We start from the raw sequence: 15,459 nt of genomic DNA on the forward strand, positions 1-15,459 counted from the left end.
CTTCACACACCCATCCCCTCCACACACACACACACACACACACACACACACACACACACACACAGCCCCCCCACCGACAGTCCTCAACCCTAGCCCTCCAACCCCTGCCCCCCATACACTTATCTGTATCCAGCTGTCAAGGCTGTTCCCACCACCCTGCCTGGCTGCTTACTGATCACCTGCATGTATGTGTGCAGACAAACGTGATGCCCCCTACCTTCATACGCCCTCCCCTGCTCCCACCAGTGGAGTAGAGCAAAATCCTGGACATCTGATTATATTTTTAAAAAACTGTCTGATGGAGATGGGAAGACCCAAAAAGAGGACATGTCCAGAAAAATGGATAGACTGGAAAAATGGTCTGTAATCAATGAGATGAGGTTCTACACAGACATATGCAAAGTCTAGTACTTGAGACAGAATAACTGCATGTGCAGTTATTCTGCAAATACAGACTGGGGAATATCTGGCTAGGCTGCAGTACTGCAGAGAAGGACCTGGGGGTTACAGTGGACCATAAATTGAATATGAACCAAGAGTGGGCTCTTGATGCCAAAAAAGCCAAGAGCATGCTGGATTGTATTAACAGAATTGTCACTTTCAAAAAAAGCAAGTGATTCATCTGTTGTACTCGACCCTGGTGAGGCACAGGGTTACCATACATCCAAGTTTTCCTGAACTCTTTTTGAGACATCTCATCTCCATCCATCATATAATCAAACATCCAGGATTTTGTTCTGAACCATTGGTGGGAGCGGGGGCAGGTGATTGGAGGCAGGGGACATCACGTGTTTCTTCACATGCACACACAGGTGACCAGCATGCATCCATGCAGGGTGGTGGGAGCAGCAAGCAGCAGGATACAGCTGGGGGTGGGGGTTAGAAAGCCAGGGCTGGGGGGGACTGTTCGGGGTGTGTGTGTGTCTGGAGGGGATGGGTGCGTGAGGACAGGTGGGTGCCTGATGGCACTGGAGAGTGGTGGCTGGGCCTTGGGGCTGGAGCTGTAAAAGGGCAGAGGGAGAGCAGAGGCAGTGTCTGCTCCTCCAGGGGGGGAAGGGTGAGGGGGGTCCTTTGAGGGCAGCGGGGAGCTTCATGGCTGGACCAGAAGGACAGGGGCTGGTGCCTATGCTTGTGAGGGCTGGGTAGCCTCAGGAGACATTGATGCCCACACAGTCAGATGGATTGCAGATTGGCTCAAGGATTGTACTCAGAGGGTGGTGGTGGATAGGTCATATTCGACCTGGGGGGAAGTGGGCAGCGGAGTCCCCCAGGGCTTGGTCCTGGGGCCTGCACTGTTCAATTTCTTCATCAGTGATTTGGACGACGGGGTGAAATGCAACATGTTTAAATTCGCTGATGATACCAAAATTTGGGGTGAGGTGAGCATGCTAGTAGGGAGGGAAAGACTGAAACAAGACCTGGACAGGTTACAGGAGTGGGTTGACATAAACAGGATGCGTTTCAATACTGACAAGTGCAGGGTGCTGCACTTAGGCAGTAGAAACCAGCAGCACACTTATAGAATGGGAAACTCCCTTCTTGAGAGCACAGAGGCAGAAAGGGATCTTGGAGTCATTATTTACTCCAAGATGAACATGGGCCGACAATGCGAGGTCACGGTTGGCAGGGCTAACCGGACCTTGTCATGCATCCACAGGTGCGTCTCAAGTAGAGCCAGGGAGGTGATCCTCCCCCTCTATGCGACACTGGTCAGGCCATAGCTGGAGTACTGCGTCCAGTTCTGTGCACCCCACTTCAGGAGGGATGTGGACAACACTGAAAGGGTCCAGAGGAAGGCCACCTGCATGATCTGGGGACTACAGGGCAGACCCTACATTGAAAGACTGTGGGACCTGAACCTGTTCAGCCTTCACAAGAGAGGGCTGAGGGGGGACCTGGTGACTGTCTATAAACTCACTAGGGGGGACCAGAAGGGTTTAGGGGAGACGCTGTTTCCCCTAGCGCCCCCTGGCATCACAAGGAACAATGGACACAAATTATTAGAGAGTAGATTTAGATTAGACATCTGCAAGAACTACTTCACAGTTAGGGCAGCTAAGAGCTGGAACCAACTTTCAAGGGAAGTGGTGCTGGCTCCTACCCTGGGGATCTTTAAGAAGAGGCTTGATGCCTACCTGGCTGGACTCATTTGTGTCCAGTCTTTTCTCCTGCCCAGGTGGGGGGTCGGGCTTGAAGATCTACAAAGTCCCTTCCGACCCTACTTCTATGATTCTATGACACTACTGTGGGGGTGCCAAGTGGCTTGGCACTACTGTGCCAAGCCACCAGGTGTGGCATGAGAGCCCTAGCCCAGGGCAGGGTAGTACCACAGGCCTACCCTGCTCTTTCCTCCTGCCCATGTTGGGGCTGGACTTTGCTGCCACCTGAATGAATTGGAGTCACCACACTCTGGCCTGGTTAGGAGAGGAGCAGCTGGGGGCCCCATCTGGCAGGGCTGTGGGGAGTTGGGAACTGTGGGTAGGAGCGAGCAGCATCAGCAGACCTGGTGGGGGGGGGAATGTGGCTGGGGAATTAGGGCATGGGAGGGGAAGGGGGGCTTCTGGGTTGGCAGTATGGGGCACTGGCAGCACCAAGGGGCTGTGGGTCAGAAGTGAGGGGCACTGGCAGGGCTAAGGTGCTGTAATTTGGGACTGAGCATCACTAGCATAGCCCAGGGGGGAAATGACTGTGGGCTGAGTGTGAAGGGCACCAGCAGGGCCAGGAGTCTGTGGTTGGGAGTGAGGAGCAATAGTGTGGGGGGCAGGGAGGGCACAGGCTGGGAGTGAGAGGCACTGGCAAAGCCAGGGGGCTATAATTTGGAACTGAGCATCACCAGCATAACCTGTGGGGGGGGGGGAGTGACTGTGGGTTAGATGTGAGGGGCTCCAGCAAGGCTAGGGTCTGTGGCTGGGAGTAAGGGGCAGCAGCAGGGGGCGGGATGCAGGTTGGGAGTGAGGGGGACTAGCAGGTTGTGGGTTGAGAGTGAGATGTCCTTCCAACAAGTGTCCTCTTTTTTGGAACTGGAAATGTGATAACCTTAATGAGGCATTACCTGAAGTACTGTTCAGCTCTGGGTCCTGCACTTTGGGAAGAGTTCAACACAGAAGGAAAAAAATGATTTGGGGCCTGGGGAACAAGACTTTATAAGGTAAGGCTGAAAGAACTAGGGTTGTTTAGTTTAGAGAAAAGAAGACTGAGGGGGGGTTTGATGACAGTCTTCAAATATCTGAAGAGCAATTTTAGAAGATGAACATGGGCTTTTCTCTGTGGCTGTAGGGTTGGAGGGGAGCAATGGCCTCAAACGCTTCAGCTGAGGAAATTTAGTTTAGAGATTAGAAGGAACTTTCTGGCTAAGAGGTCAAGCATTCAAACAGGCTACCTAGAGACATTGTGGAATATCCATCCCTGGAAGTTTTCAAATGCAAGTTAGATAGACACTTGGCTGGGATGGTTTAGTGAGGGGTGCTCCTGCCTGGAGCAGGTGGCTGGACCAGATGACTTTGAGAAGTCCATTCCAGCCCTACTTCCTATGATCCTATGAGGGTATTCTCATGGTTAGGGCATTTTTATGAGAAGTCACCTATAAGGTTAGGGACAGAGATTACATGTAAACCAGTATATGTGATTGGAACCTGGTTAAAATCTGTAATACAACAGAAGTTCAGTGCACATAAACAAATTTCAAAATGGCCCAAACTGGTTTAAGATAAACCTGGATGGATGTAGTATCAGAAACTCTTTTAGGTTAAATCAGTTTATTAACCTTCTGTCCCAGATCCCCTCCAGATTCAAGTGGTCTGCTCCAGTCAGCAGAGAGATGCTTTCTATCACCCTCCCCTCAGCTTCTGGCATGGGCCATTGCAGGCATGTGGCTGTATTTTCAGAATCAAAAGTGAACAGACATTCACTTGCTTATCAGTTCAATCTACTCAGCTAAGACTTTTGATTGAATATTGGATTGATTCAGCTTCAGGCTTTTTGGCTTTCTGTACTTAGCCTAGCTGATGGATGTCTAGAATTCAGGCCTTCTACCTCTTGGGTGAGTGCTCTCTCCATTAGACTTTTAACAAGGGTGTGTGGGTTATTCTCTATCTCAATTCAACATGACCATGGCCTTAAAGAATTAACTCTTAGGGGTATAGGAGCCAGATTGTGAATCCCATGTTAACAGAAGCATCTGACTTGGGGCTGCATAAATGTAGATTAACTCCAGCTGAAGAGTGGGGTTTGAGGAACACCCTGCTTTCTACACTTCCTGTTGTCTGGTTTATACATTTATCTGCAAAGCATATTTGATGCTCTGAATCCTGACCAAAAACTGTTTAAGTTTCTCCATTCAAAGTATGGAGACTCAGGATTCAGAACTTGCCTTTATTTCTTTTCAGATGCTCCTACTACCTATTCTTCCTTCCAAGAATTAACTTGTATGGCAAGAATGAACATAGCCATGACCCCTTCCTGGAGCTGCAAATTTAGCCAACAGTTACGGGTTTGTTCTTAAGGGTTAGTGCTTATGCTGCACTTTCCCTTTGACATTTTCTCTTGCTTAAATGGCACCTGACTCAGTATACTGGGTTCTTTGAATCCATAGTTTGGGGTTGTTTCATAGTTTCATAGTAGGGTCAGAAGGGACCTGAGCAGATCATCAAGTCCAACCCCCTACCATGGCAGGAAAGAGTACTGTGGTCAAACGACCCCAGCAAGGTGATTGTCAAGCCTTGTCTTAAAGACCCCCAAGGTAGGAGCCAGCACCACTTCGCTTGGAAGTTGGTTCCAGATCCTAGCCGCCCTGACTGTGAAGTAGCTCCTTCTTATGTCTAGCCTGAATCTACCCTCTGCCAGCTTGTGACCGTTGTTCCTAGTCACTCCTGGTAGCGCTTGGGGGAACAGGGACTCCCCCAATGCCTGCTGGTCCTCTCTGACTAGTTTGTAACAGGCCACTAGATCCCCCCTCAGCCTTCTCTTGTGGAGGCTGAACAGGTTCAGGTCCCGTAGCCTCTCCTCGTAGACCCTGCCCTGCTGCCCCCTGATCATGTGAGTGGCCCTCCTCTGGACCCTCTCCATGTTGTCCATATCCCTCCTGAAGTGCGGCACCCAGAACTGGACGCAGTACTCCAGCTGCGGCCTGACTGGTGTCACATAGAGGGGGAGTATCACCTCCTTGGATCTGCTTGAGATGCATCTGTGGATGCATGACAAGGTACGGTTGGCCTTCCTGACTGCATCCCCACACTGCCGGCCCATGTTCATCTTGGAGTCAATGATGACTCCAAGATCCTTTTCTGCCTCTGTGCTGACGAGAAGGGAGTTCCCCAGCCTGTAGGTATGATGCTGGTTCTCCCCCGCCAGGTGCATCACTTTGCACTTGTCAGTACCACTAAGTATCAGGACACCTAAAGTTGTGCATTGCAATACTGAATCTGAGTTCTCCAGGAGACTCTAAAGCAAAGTTGCTTAAATCAAACTAGAATTTATACCAGATACTTTCCCAAGCTTTTTGCATGACAAAACTTTCTTGTCACATTCACTTGAAGAAAGAAAAAAAAAGAAAAGGAAGAAAGGTTAATGGCTAATGCAGAAACATAATTTATATTAAACCCTTTGCCACTTGTGGTGGTCTCTTATAATATGAAATTTACATCCTTTTCCTTCTTGTGTTAAAAAAAAAAGCAGAAAGAAAAAGCCCCTTGATTTTGTGAAGCAAAACTATAATGACAGCAATCGGGGATTTTTATTTGTTCTTTGGTGTGAATTGGCATAGGCATTATGATGAAGTTAAAACGCAGAGGTTAATTGAAAAATGAGATAAACAAAGCCCCTTGAAGGTCTCAGAATAATTTTGCCTAGCAGCATTGACAGCCTACTACCATCAGGCACTAAAAACTACTCCGAACTGCTGGAGATAAAAAAAAAAAAAAAAAGAAGAAGAAGAAAGGGAAAAAAAAATCTCCTAAAGTTAATTGTCTTTCTGTTCCTTCCACCTCATTTCAGCCCAATTATAACTGGGAAAAGTCATTCTGTCTAATTTGCATTAATGCACCTTCATGGAAAAATAGCTTAGACAGTGAATTTGATCTTTTTGTAGTTTATTATGGGCAGATTTAAAAAAAAAAAAGAAACCCAGCGGTGCAAATTGCTTTGGAAAACTCATGGATAAGAATCTTGAAATTTTTCAGTTGTTCAGCTTTCACAGAAAAGTCTACGATTTAATGTTAGACAAGCATCTTCTGTATACATTCTTTAATCATCACAGGACAGGATGTTGAAATACATATTTAAACTCCATTTTATCAGGTTGGGCTAACCACCACTTAACAATTATAAGAAAAAATGTTCTCTAAATGTGACAACCTTAGTTCTTTTGTGCTCTTGTGTTTTTCATAATAGCCTTGATAAAAGCTTCATAAATACACCTTTCGACTTTGTCATTGGAAATAGGTCCAATGTATGTTCAACTTCAAATGCCATAAGCATTATAGTTGCATGTGAGAATTCAAAGAATCTGAGATGCCTTGGTATTTTTATCTTTATATCCATACACAAAAATGCAGTGTTTTCACTAAAGTATTGCAATTAACTTTTAAATAAATGGTAACAGGCTCACTTGTCATTGGAACATCTTACATACCATTTCTGATTGCAATGATGAAGAAAAATAGTGTGTTATGCTCTAAATTGTCAGTCAGTACATGAGCTCAGGCTGATTCTGCTCTGTGCCATTTATATTATTAGGTGCGATTATCCATGCAGGCCTTTATTTCCAATGTACTGTGTTTATAGTCCCCATTTGTACATCTTTCTGGAGCTAAAGTGTTTATAATGATGTGGAGCAGCTGGCCACAGACTATTGTTTCTCATTAAAAAGACATATTTCCTGAGCTTTGGGATATTCTTTATGTGAAACAATATATACTGTTGACATTTTGCCCTTTTCATTTTCCTTTTGCTCTTTTATCTACTGAATATCTGGGGTCCAAGGCTAAGTGATCAAGCTCTAAAATAAGACATGGGAAGTTTGATGAAACAGAAGACCAAGGACATGGGCACTTTGGATCTGTTTGTGAGAGAAATAAATGGCGGCCTGATCCTGGATACATTCCAACTTATGTAGTTGCATTAAATGTTATCTAACCATGATTGTGAGATTTTGTTTTGTTTTTTTCAGTTGGATAAATCATTGCACATTTTTATCCTAAAAGGCCACTGTGCTTTGTTTCTGACACATTAGAATGCCCACTGTGTTCTGCTTCAGATGTGATTGCCATCCAGGGATGGGTGAAGTGATCCTTACCATTATTACATCTTGAGAAAACATCATGATTCTAATGAAGACAGTGAGAAAAAATAACTAAGAAACTACAAGAGTTTCTATGGATGCTTGGTTGTCATGCATCCTGCTCAGCAGTTGTATAGGGTGCTATCAAATAGAATTGATTGGATTAATGAAAAAGTAACTTTTTTATTGGTTAAATTTTGTTACACTTGTAATACTTTATGGTTATCTAAAAGCCTAAACTGGCTTACTTTTTAATGATTTATCTCTCTCTTTAAAAGATTGTAAAACAAGAATAGCTAAACATAAATCATCTTCTGTTATTTGGGGGTGAAAGAAGCATAGCATTAATGGGAAAGAGAACTTATGAAGGGTTTAATCAGCAGCCAATCAGAATCAGTGGGTGATTAACAATATGTCCTTAATGGTGCCACACCATGAAGTATTTGGAAGCTGAAGCTGATTCTAAAGGTGGCAGTCTATCTGAATGGTACTATTAGCTGTGAGAACATTTTCCCAGTGCTCTTGGATCTGTGTGGGCTTCTAGTTATTTTTCTATCATTTTAAGCCAGTGGTTTTCAATGTACATAGCCCTGTGGTCAGGATGAGCGGCATAGGGTAAGTCTGCAAGCCAGATCCTGCATGTGGGGTTGGTCCGCAGGTCTGATCTAGTGCAGGGTCGGTGCGTAGGGCTGGTCTGTGGCCCTGATCCAGAGTGAGACTAGTGCACTGAATCTGGCCATGGAGATACTCTGAGTGGTGGCCTGGTCCTGTACATTGGTATGATCCAGCATGTAGAGCCCATTCTAGTCCTTAGGGAATGGGACCTAGTCTGATGGAATCTGGCTAGCATAAGAGCATGCAAGTCCGATGGCACAAGAGGGGTTGCTTTGGTGAGCAGGGCAGGTCTGGAGTAGCCCAGTGACAGGCAGAAGGAAAGAGGTCCCAGTGAGAGGAGGGTGGTATGCATGTGGCCCAGTGAAGGGCAGAGTGCAACAGATTCAACATAGGACTGAGTTGGCCCAGCCTTAAGCTGGAGGTGTAGTAATAATCTGGATGCCATCTGAGAGACATAGGACATGGTGTAGGGATGGTACAGAGCCATGTACAGTACTCCTGGCATTAGTGCATTAAAATGGGCAGTCTCCCACATTTAACACCAGTTCACTAAACCAGCAAGTCTTGGCAGGCAAGACTGATGGACTGCTCCAGAGAGAGGTGGGTGGGCTGAGGTTGAGACCTGGCCCTGAGTTGGCCCCCTGTTACAGCCTTTCACTCATCAAGAACATTTATCCAGAGAGATAGATAATACTTTTGAAAAAGCCACCTGGACACCACATGAAGTATAGCTGCAGTATAAAAAAAATCCCCACAAATTGCACACCATTACTTATGATGCCATATCATCCTTCCCTGGAACCTAAATGGAATTACAACTCATACTTGAATAAAACCCAGTTCTTAAAGAGATCTTTTCAGGGCCACCCATCCCAGCCTTTAAACAGGCACTGAACCTTGCCAACCTCACCTCCAGAAGCAAACTTCCTATGGCCCAAAACACACCGAATGGATCAAGACCATGCTGGAACAAGAAATGTAAAACCTGCCAACACCTCTCCACAACTCCCACAATAACCACATCCCACAACAGAATCATCACCATTCCTGGATCTTACATCTGCACCTCCAGAAATGTAATACACCTCATCTAGTGCACTGAATGTTCAGATGGAAAATATGTAAGAGAAACCAAACAACAACTGCATACCAGAATACAGCGGGTGCTCGACCACCTGGGCAACAGTGATCATCGCCTGCTGGAATTCACCATCCAGCGCAAGGTGGCAAAGGCATGCAGTAAGGCAGCGGCCCTAGATTTTAGGAGGGCAAACTTCAACGAGCTAAGGAGGATAGCTGGAGAAGCGCTGAGGTCCTGGAGGGGAGGGGAGCCAGGTGTCCAAGGAGAGTGGTCGCTCCTTAAGGAGACGATCCTCCAAGCCCAAAGGAAGGTAATCCCAATGAGGATCAAAGGGAGCAGGAGAGCACACAAGCCTCTGTGGCTCACCAAAAGCATCCGGGAATGTCTCCTTGCTAAAAAGGAGGCTTACACCCAATGGAAAGAAGGGGTCATCACCAGGGAGGACTATTCTGTAGTTGCTCAGGGATGTAGGGGGGTAGTTAGGAAGGCCAAGGCAGAGGTGGAACTGGGACTAGCTTCCCAGATTAAGGACAATAAGAAGTCCTTTTTTAAATACATAGGGGGTAAAAAGAAGGTCCTGGGTAATGTGGGACCCTTGCAGGATGCAATGGGAAACTTGGTTGTCACACCAGACGGCAAAGCTAACATGTTCAATGATTTTTTCGCCTCCATCTTCCTAAGTAGGGACCAGAACAGGCACCTTCCTGCTGGGTCCACCTCGGACCCCAGGGGAGGCACACCTGGGCCACAGGTTAGTGAGGATTTAGTTAGGGAGCTTCTGGAGGGGTTGGACGTATTCAAGTCAGCCAGTCCGGATGATCTCCACCCTAGAGTTCTAAAGGAACTGGCCGAGGTCATTGCAAGTCCCCTGGCACGGCTTTATGAGCACTCGTGGTGCTCTGGTGAGGTACTGGAGGACTGGAAGAGGGCCAACGTGGTCCCCATCTTCAAAAAAGGCAGGAAGGAGGACCCGCGAAACTATAGGCTGGTTAGTCTTACCTCAATTCTGGGCAAGCTGTTCGAGAAAATTATGCTGGCACACATCTAGGAGGGGCCAGCAGGGGACTACATGCTTAGGGGCAACCAACACGGGTTCATCAGTGGCAGGTCCTGTCAGACCAACCTGGTGGCCTTTTACAATCAGATCACCAGATCATTAGATGCAGGGGTAGCAGTGGATATAGTGTTCCTGGACTTCCGGAAGGCTTTCAACACTGTCTCTCACCCCGTTCTCATTAAGAAACTGGGGGGCTGTGGTGTAGACACCCCCTGGCTGGAGGGCCACACCCAGAGGGTGGTAGTGGATGGGTTCTTCTCAACCTGGAAGGACATGGGCAGTGGGGTTCTGCAGGGCTCGGTCCTCGGGCCTGCACTGTTCAACATCTTCATCAGTGATTTGGACGAGGGGGTAAAAAGCACCCTGTTCAAATTTGCTGATGACACTAAAGATGTGGGGGGACGTTGGCACACTGGAAGGATGCAACAGGCTACAATCAGACCTAGACAGGTTACAAGGGTAGGCGGATGAGAATAGGATGGGTTTCAACATAGACAAGTGCAAAGTGACACACCTCGGGAGGAACAACCAGCACCAGACCTACAGGTTAGGGAACTCCCCTCTTGTCAGCATGGAGGCAGAAAAGGATCTGGGGGTCATCATTGACTCCAAGATGAACATGGGCCGGCAGTGTGGGGAGGTAGTTAGGAAGGCCAACCGCACCTTGTCATGCATCCACAGATGCATCTCGAGCAGGTCCAAAGAGGTGATCCTCCCCCTCTATGCAGCACTGGTCAGGCTGCAGTTGGAGTACTGTGTCCAGTTCTGGGTGCCATACTTCAAGAGGGATGTCGACAGCATGGAGAGGGTCCAGAGGACGGCCACTCGTATGATCAGGGGACAGCAGGGCAGGCCCTATGAGGAGAGGCTATGGGATCTGAACCTGTTCAGCCTCCAAAAGAGAAGGCTGAGGGGGGATCTTGTGGCCTGTTATAAACTAGTCAGGGGGAGTCATTGTTCCCCCGAGCACCGCCAGGAGTGACCAGGAATAACGGTCACAAGCTGGCAGAGGGTAGGTTTAGGCTAGATATGAGGAGGCGCTACTTCATGGTCAGGGCAGCTAGGATCTGGAACCAACTTCCAAGAGAAGTGGTGCAGGCTCCTACCCTGGGGGTATTTAAGAGGAGGTTAGATGAACATCTTGCTGGGGTCATTTGACCCCAGTACTCTTTCCTGCCATGGCAGGGGATCGGACTAGATGATCTGCTCAGGTCCCTTCTGACCCTAGAAAGTATGAAACTATAAATATACATTAAAAATCTATCAAAGACAAGAATATCCAACTACCTGTGGGGGCACGTTTCTCACAAGACAACCACTCTCTCTCCAATCTCTCAGTTCTAATCCTCAAAGTGAATTTACAAAACACCTTTCGTAGAGGAGCCTATGAACTTCACATCATAAATGTATTGGATACAAAATATCATGGACTAAATATAGACATTGGATTTATGGCACATTATAACCTTCCTGCCATTTGATAACCCCAGGTAACCTGTCTACATTTTACCAGTTACATTCTATCACCAGATCAAGATTCTTCCTTTCCCTCCTCTTTCCTACCCATCTTGTACCTATGGTTTCCCATGGCCTCTGATCTTCCTTGCCACATATTTGCATTTTCACAGATCTTCATTTTGCATATTGGCTTAAGCTTCTATTCCACCCAGGAGAGCACATTAGCACCAGAAGACTCTCTCAATACCTGAAAAGGGGGCTATGTGCCCAAAAGCTTGTAGATAACAATTTTTCCAATTATTAATTGATCTAATAAAAGATATCCTATTTATCCAAAGAATCCTGTCAGTCTCTCTATCTAATACACTGCTCTGTGCAAATCCTTTCACAGCTTCTGATGAAGTGAACTCAGACTCATGGAAGCTTATGTTATGCATATCTTATTTAGTTAGCCTATAAGGTGCAATTTTCCCCAACTTTGTTTAAAGAGTATGTCACGGATGGCCCCGCGAGCGGCCGTGAGCTCGCGAGCGCCCCTCTGCCGTGCCAATTAGGGTGGTCTGGCACCCTCTACTCGCCCGCCACGTCTTTGCTGTTGAGGTTCAGAATGGGAGGCTGCCTACTTACACCTAACAGCACCTGGATGGTATCACCTCCGTCCCAAAGTGGGGGGTACTCTCACCCCAGCCTTATGGGCAAATGCGTGCCTCCAAACCTCCCCTTTAGCATGCCCAAAGCCTCGCAGCTGTCCCGGGGGATGTTGTCTGGTCCCCTGCCCCTTGGGTGCTCTCCCTCTGGCACCCTGGGCTCGTCACCCACCTGGCGCCCCTGGGCCGGGCTCTCACCCACCGGCCTATTACTGACGCCCTTGGGTCTCCCTAGCTCCTCTCACCCCTCTCGGGGTCTCCGCCGCGCCCTCTGCGCTTGCGGCCCCACTCGGGGTCTCTGCCACGTCCTCCGCGCTTGCGGATTTCCCGCATTTGGGGCTCAGGTGGCCGTAGCCGTGCCTGGCCCCCTTGACCCTTTCCCGGGTCGTTTCTGCTCTGCGCCCTCTCCGGGCCTTGCCCTCTCTGGGGCCCGTGTACCACGCTCTCTCAGCGCTGCGCCCTCTCCGGGGCCTGTACCACGCTCTCTCAGCGCTGCGCCCTCTCCGGGGCCTGTACCACGCTCTCTCAGCGCTGCGCCCTCTCCGGGGCCTCGCCCTCTCCGGGGCCCGTACTGCGTTCTCCGCGCTGCGCGCCTCCCGCGCTTGGGGCTTAGGTGGCCGTAGCCGTGCCTGGCCCCCTTGACCCTTTCCTGGGTCGTTTCTGTTCTGCGCCCTCTCCGGGCCTCGCCCTCTCTGGGCTTGTACCGTGCTCTCGGCGCTGCGCCCTCTCTGGGGCCTGTGTACCGCGCTCTCTCAGCGCTGCGCCCTCTCTTGGGGCCTGTGTACCGCGCTCTCTCAGCGCTGCGCCCTCTCTTGGGGCCTCGCCCTCTCTGGGCCTGTGTACCGCGCTCTCTCAGCGCTGCGCCCTCTCTTGGGGCCTTGCCCTCTCTGGGCCTGTATCGCGCTCCTTGGCGCTGCGCCCTCTCCGGGCCTCGCCCTCTCTGGGGCCTGTACCGCGCTCTCTGCGCTGCGCGCCTCCCGCGCTTGGGGCTCAGGTGGCCGTAGCCGTGCCTGGCCCCCTTGACCCTTTCCGGGGTCTTTTGCCCCGCTGGGCAAAGTGCCGTCCTCACGGGCCAGGGTCCAACCCCGTGCTCCATGCCACTCCAGCACAAACCGTTGTGCCCCACTGGCACTGTGCCCCTACTGGGCACCCGGAGCCCCCAAGCTGCTGGGGAGCCCCGCTGAGGCCTCCTCGCTCCCCTACAGCCTCACCCGGTCCTCCGGTTAACTATAACTCAAGCCAAGCCCGAACGGCTGTAACAAAACCAACAAAGAGCCTACCCGCTCGTAAAGCCAACTCTCAGCCCCTCTCGGGCTCCCAGCCCTACCTCTTATCAGGGTGTTCTCATCCCTAGCATCATCGCAGCCGGTCAGTCAGGTAAAGCGGCAACCCCCGACTCTGGCCACTCAGCTCAGCCCCAGAGCTCCTGCTCCTGTAGCATCCAGAAGGGTACTGCTAGCTAGGCTTTGGCCTAGCTGTTTATAAGGGCCTGGCCCTGCCCCCTCCGGGCCACATGACCTGCCTGGTTGCCCTAGCAACCCCCATCTGTGTTGCTCCAGGGTGCTTCAGCAGCCCTATTCCTCCTGCTAGTAGCAGGCACCCTGGTGCCCTGTTACACCTCTCCCCTCCCTGGGGCGTCTCCTTAGGAGCGGGGCACGGGAGTGCCCCGCGACAGAGTACATTATTATTCCTTAATAACAACTCACCACTTACTCCTCAGTGGAGGCTGAATTAGTTGTTGAAATCTGAACATTTTTTTTATTAGGAGAGGCACTTTTGTATTCATAAAAATCAGATTTAATAATTGAAAATGAAAGACATGAAAGAGATTAGTCTATTTTTATTTTAAATAAAGGACAAATATTTAATGTTTCTAGAATTATTCAGGATTTTCCGCTTTTCATGATAAACTTTTTCCTAAGAACAGTTTTAAAATTCATGCTAAGTAACTGATTCATGTTACAATATTTGGCTTATAAAGATATTTGTTAATTAAATTATAATTTCCCAACAATTTTTCCAAGTTACTGAAAATAGTACGAAATGACCTTTCTCTTGTCTGAAAATTCATTTTATTGAATGTTGTTTCAATTTTTGTTACTTTCTTCTTTGTTTTATTTTTATTTTACTAACAGTTAATATTAAACAGGTTAATGCTGCTTTAATACAATAACATCATATGTTATTGTATATGTCATTTACATCTAAGTATCCACGGCAGATTAATCAATAATAAGTACAATGATCACATCCGTGCGTGCTCTTTTACATAGAACTATGTCCAACTGCCTGAATAAGGCATGAAGACTTCTCTGCACACTGGAAGTGCAGTACAGATTACTGCATTAAGAACTTTCCATGACCTTATACTATACCATTTTTTACCTACATCTTTTGAAAGGAGCCAAATTCTTCTTCATTTATTGCAGATTCAAGAGGCAGCAAAGGTTCAGGGATAAAAAAGTAGACTAAAAATGAAGAGAGTCTGTGTTCTGTTCTTGGCTCTACTGCTGATCTTGGCCAAATCATTTAATCTGTTGGTGTTTTTGTGTTCCCTTAGATTGTAAAGCTTTGGAGATGGAGTTGTTTAGTTTTGTGTGTTTGGCCAGTACCTAGCAACAAGATATAGGCCCCTGGTCTTGAGTTGAGTCTCCAGTCACTCCTGTAATAAAAAGAATAATGATTTACCTAGGAAAAACTCAGTAGAATATTGACCAAGAAGAGAGATATAGAAAAAAACCCACTCTCTTCTGCAGTGAAACAAAGGATAATTAAGTAAAATATAAGAGCTAATACATTCCCTCTCCCACACCCAAAACTAAGCTGAACCCAAGTGAAATGGAGAAACTTTTAGTAGCAGAAACATCTGTTTTCTTTAGGGCCTGATTAGTTGAAAAATCCAATTTATATGTCTGACACTATTTCCAAATAGCACTTTGGATCAAAGAGAAAACAAAAAGGCTGTGTTGTCTCCACCCCCCAACATTCACAGAGAACAGCCATATCTTTTGACTTCAGGGTAAATTGCTTTATTTTGGATTAAGTTTAACAACAAGGAAGAAAATAAGTGATATTCTGTGAAAGGCCTTCAGCATGTCTCTTGTGGTAGAGGCTGCTACAAACAGGGAAGAAGGGCTTTCTTACCTTCATAGCAGGCTTGCCTTTTGGAGCTTGGGTTGAATCCCAGGCTTGAAATCTTGCTGTTTTCATTGGTGGATCTCATCCCCCAATCAGGAGGCAGCAAGAGGAGTTCAGTCATGCCCCTTGTCTGAGGGGAGGGAGAGAGGAGTTCCCCCCTCCCCCTCTGTGGACCTGATTGAAAACT

This window comes from Crocodylus siamensis, chromosome 5, assembly GCF_052110815.1.
Source record: "Crocodylus siamensis isolate JL-2025a chromosome 5, ASM5211081v1, whole genome shotgun sequence".
Lineage (NCBI taxonomy): Eukaryota > Metazoa > Chordata > Crocodylia > Crocodylidae > Crocodylus > Crocodylus siamensis.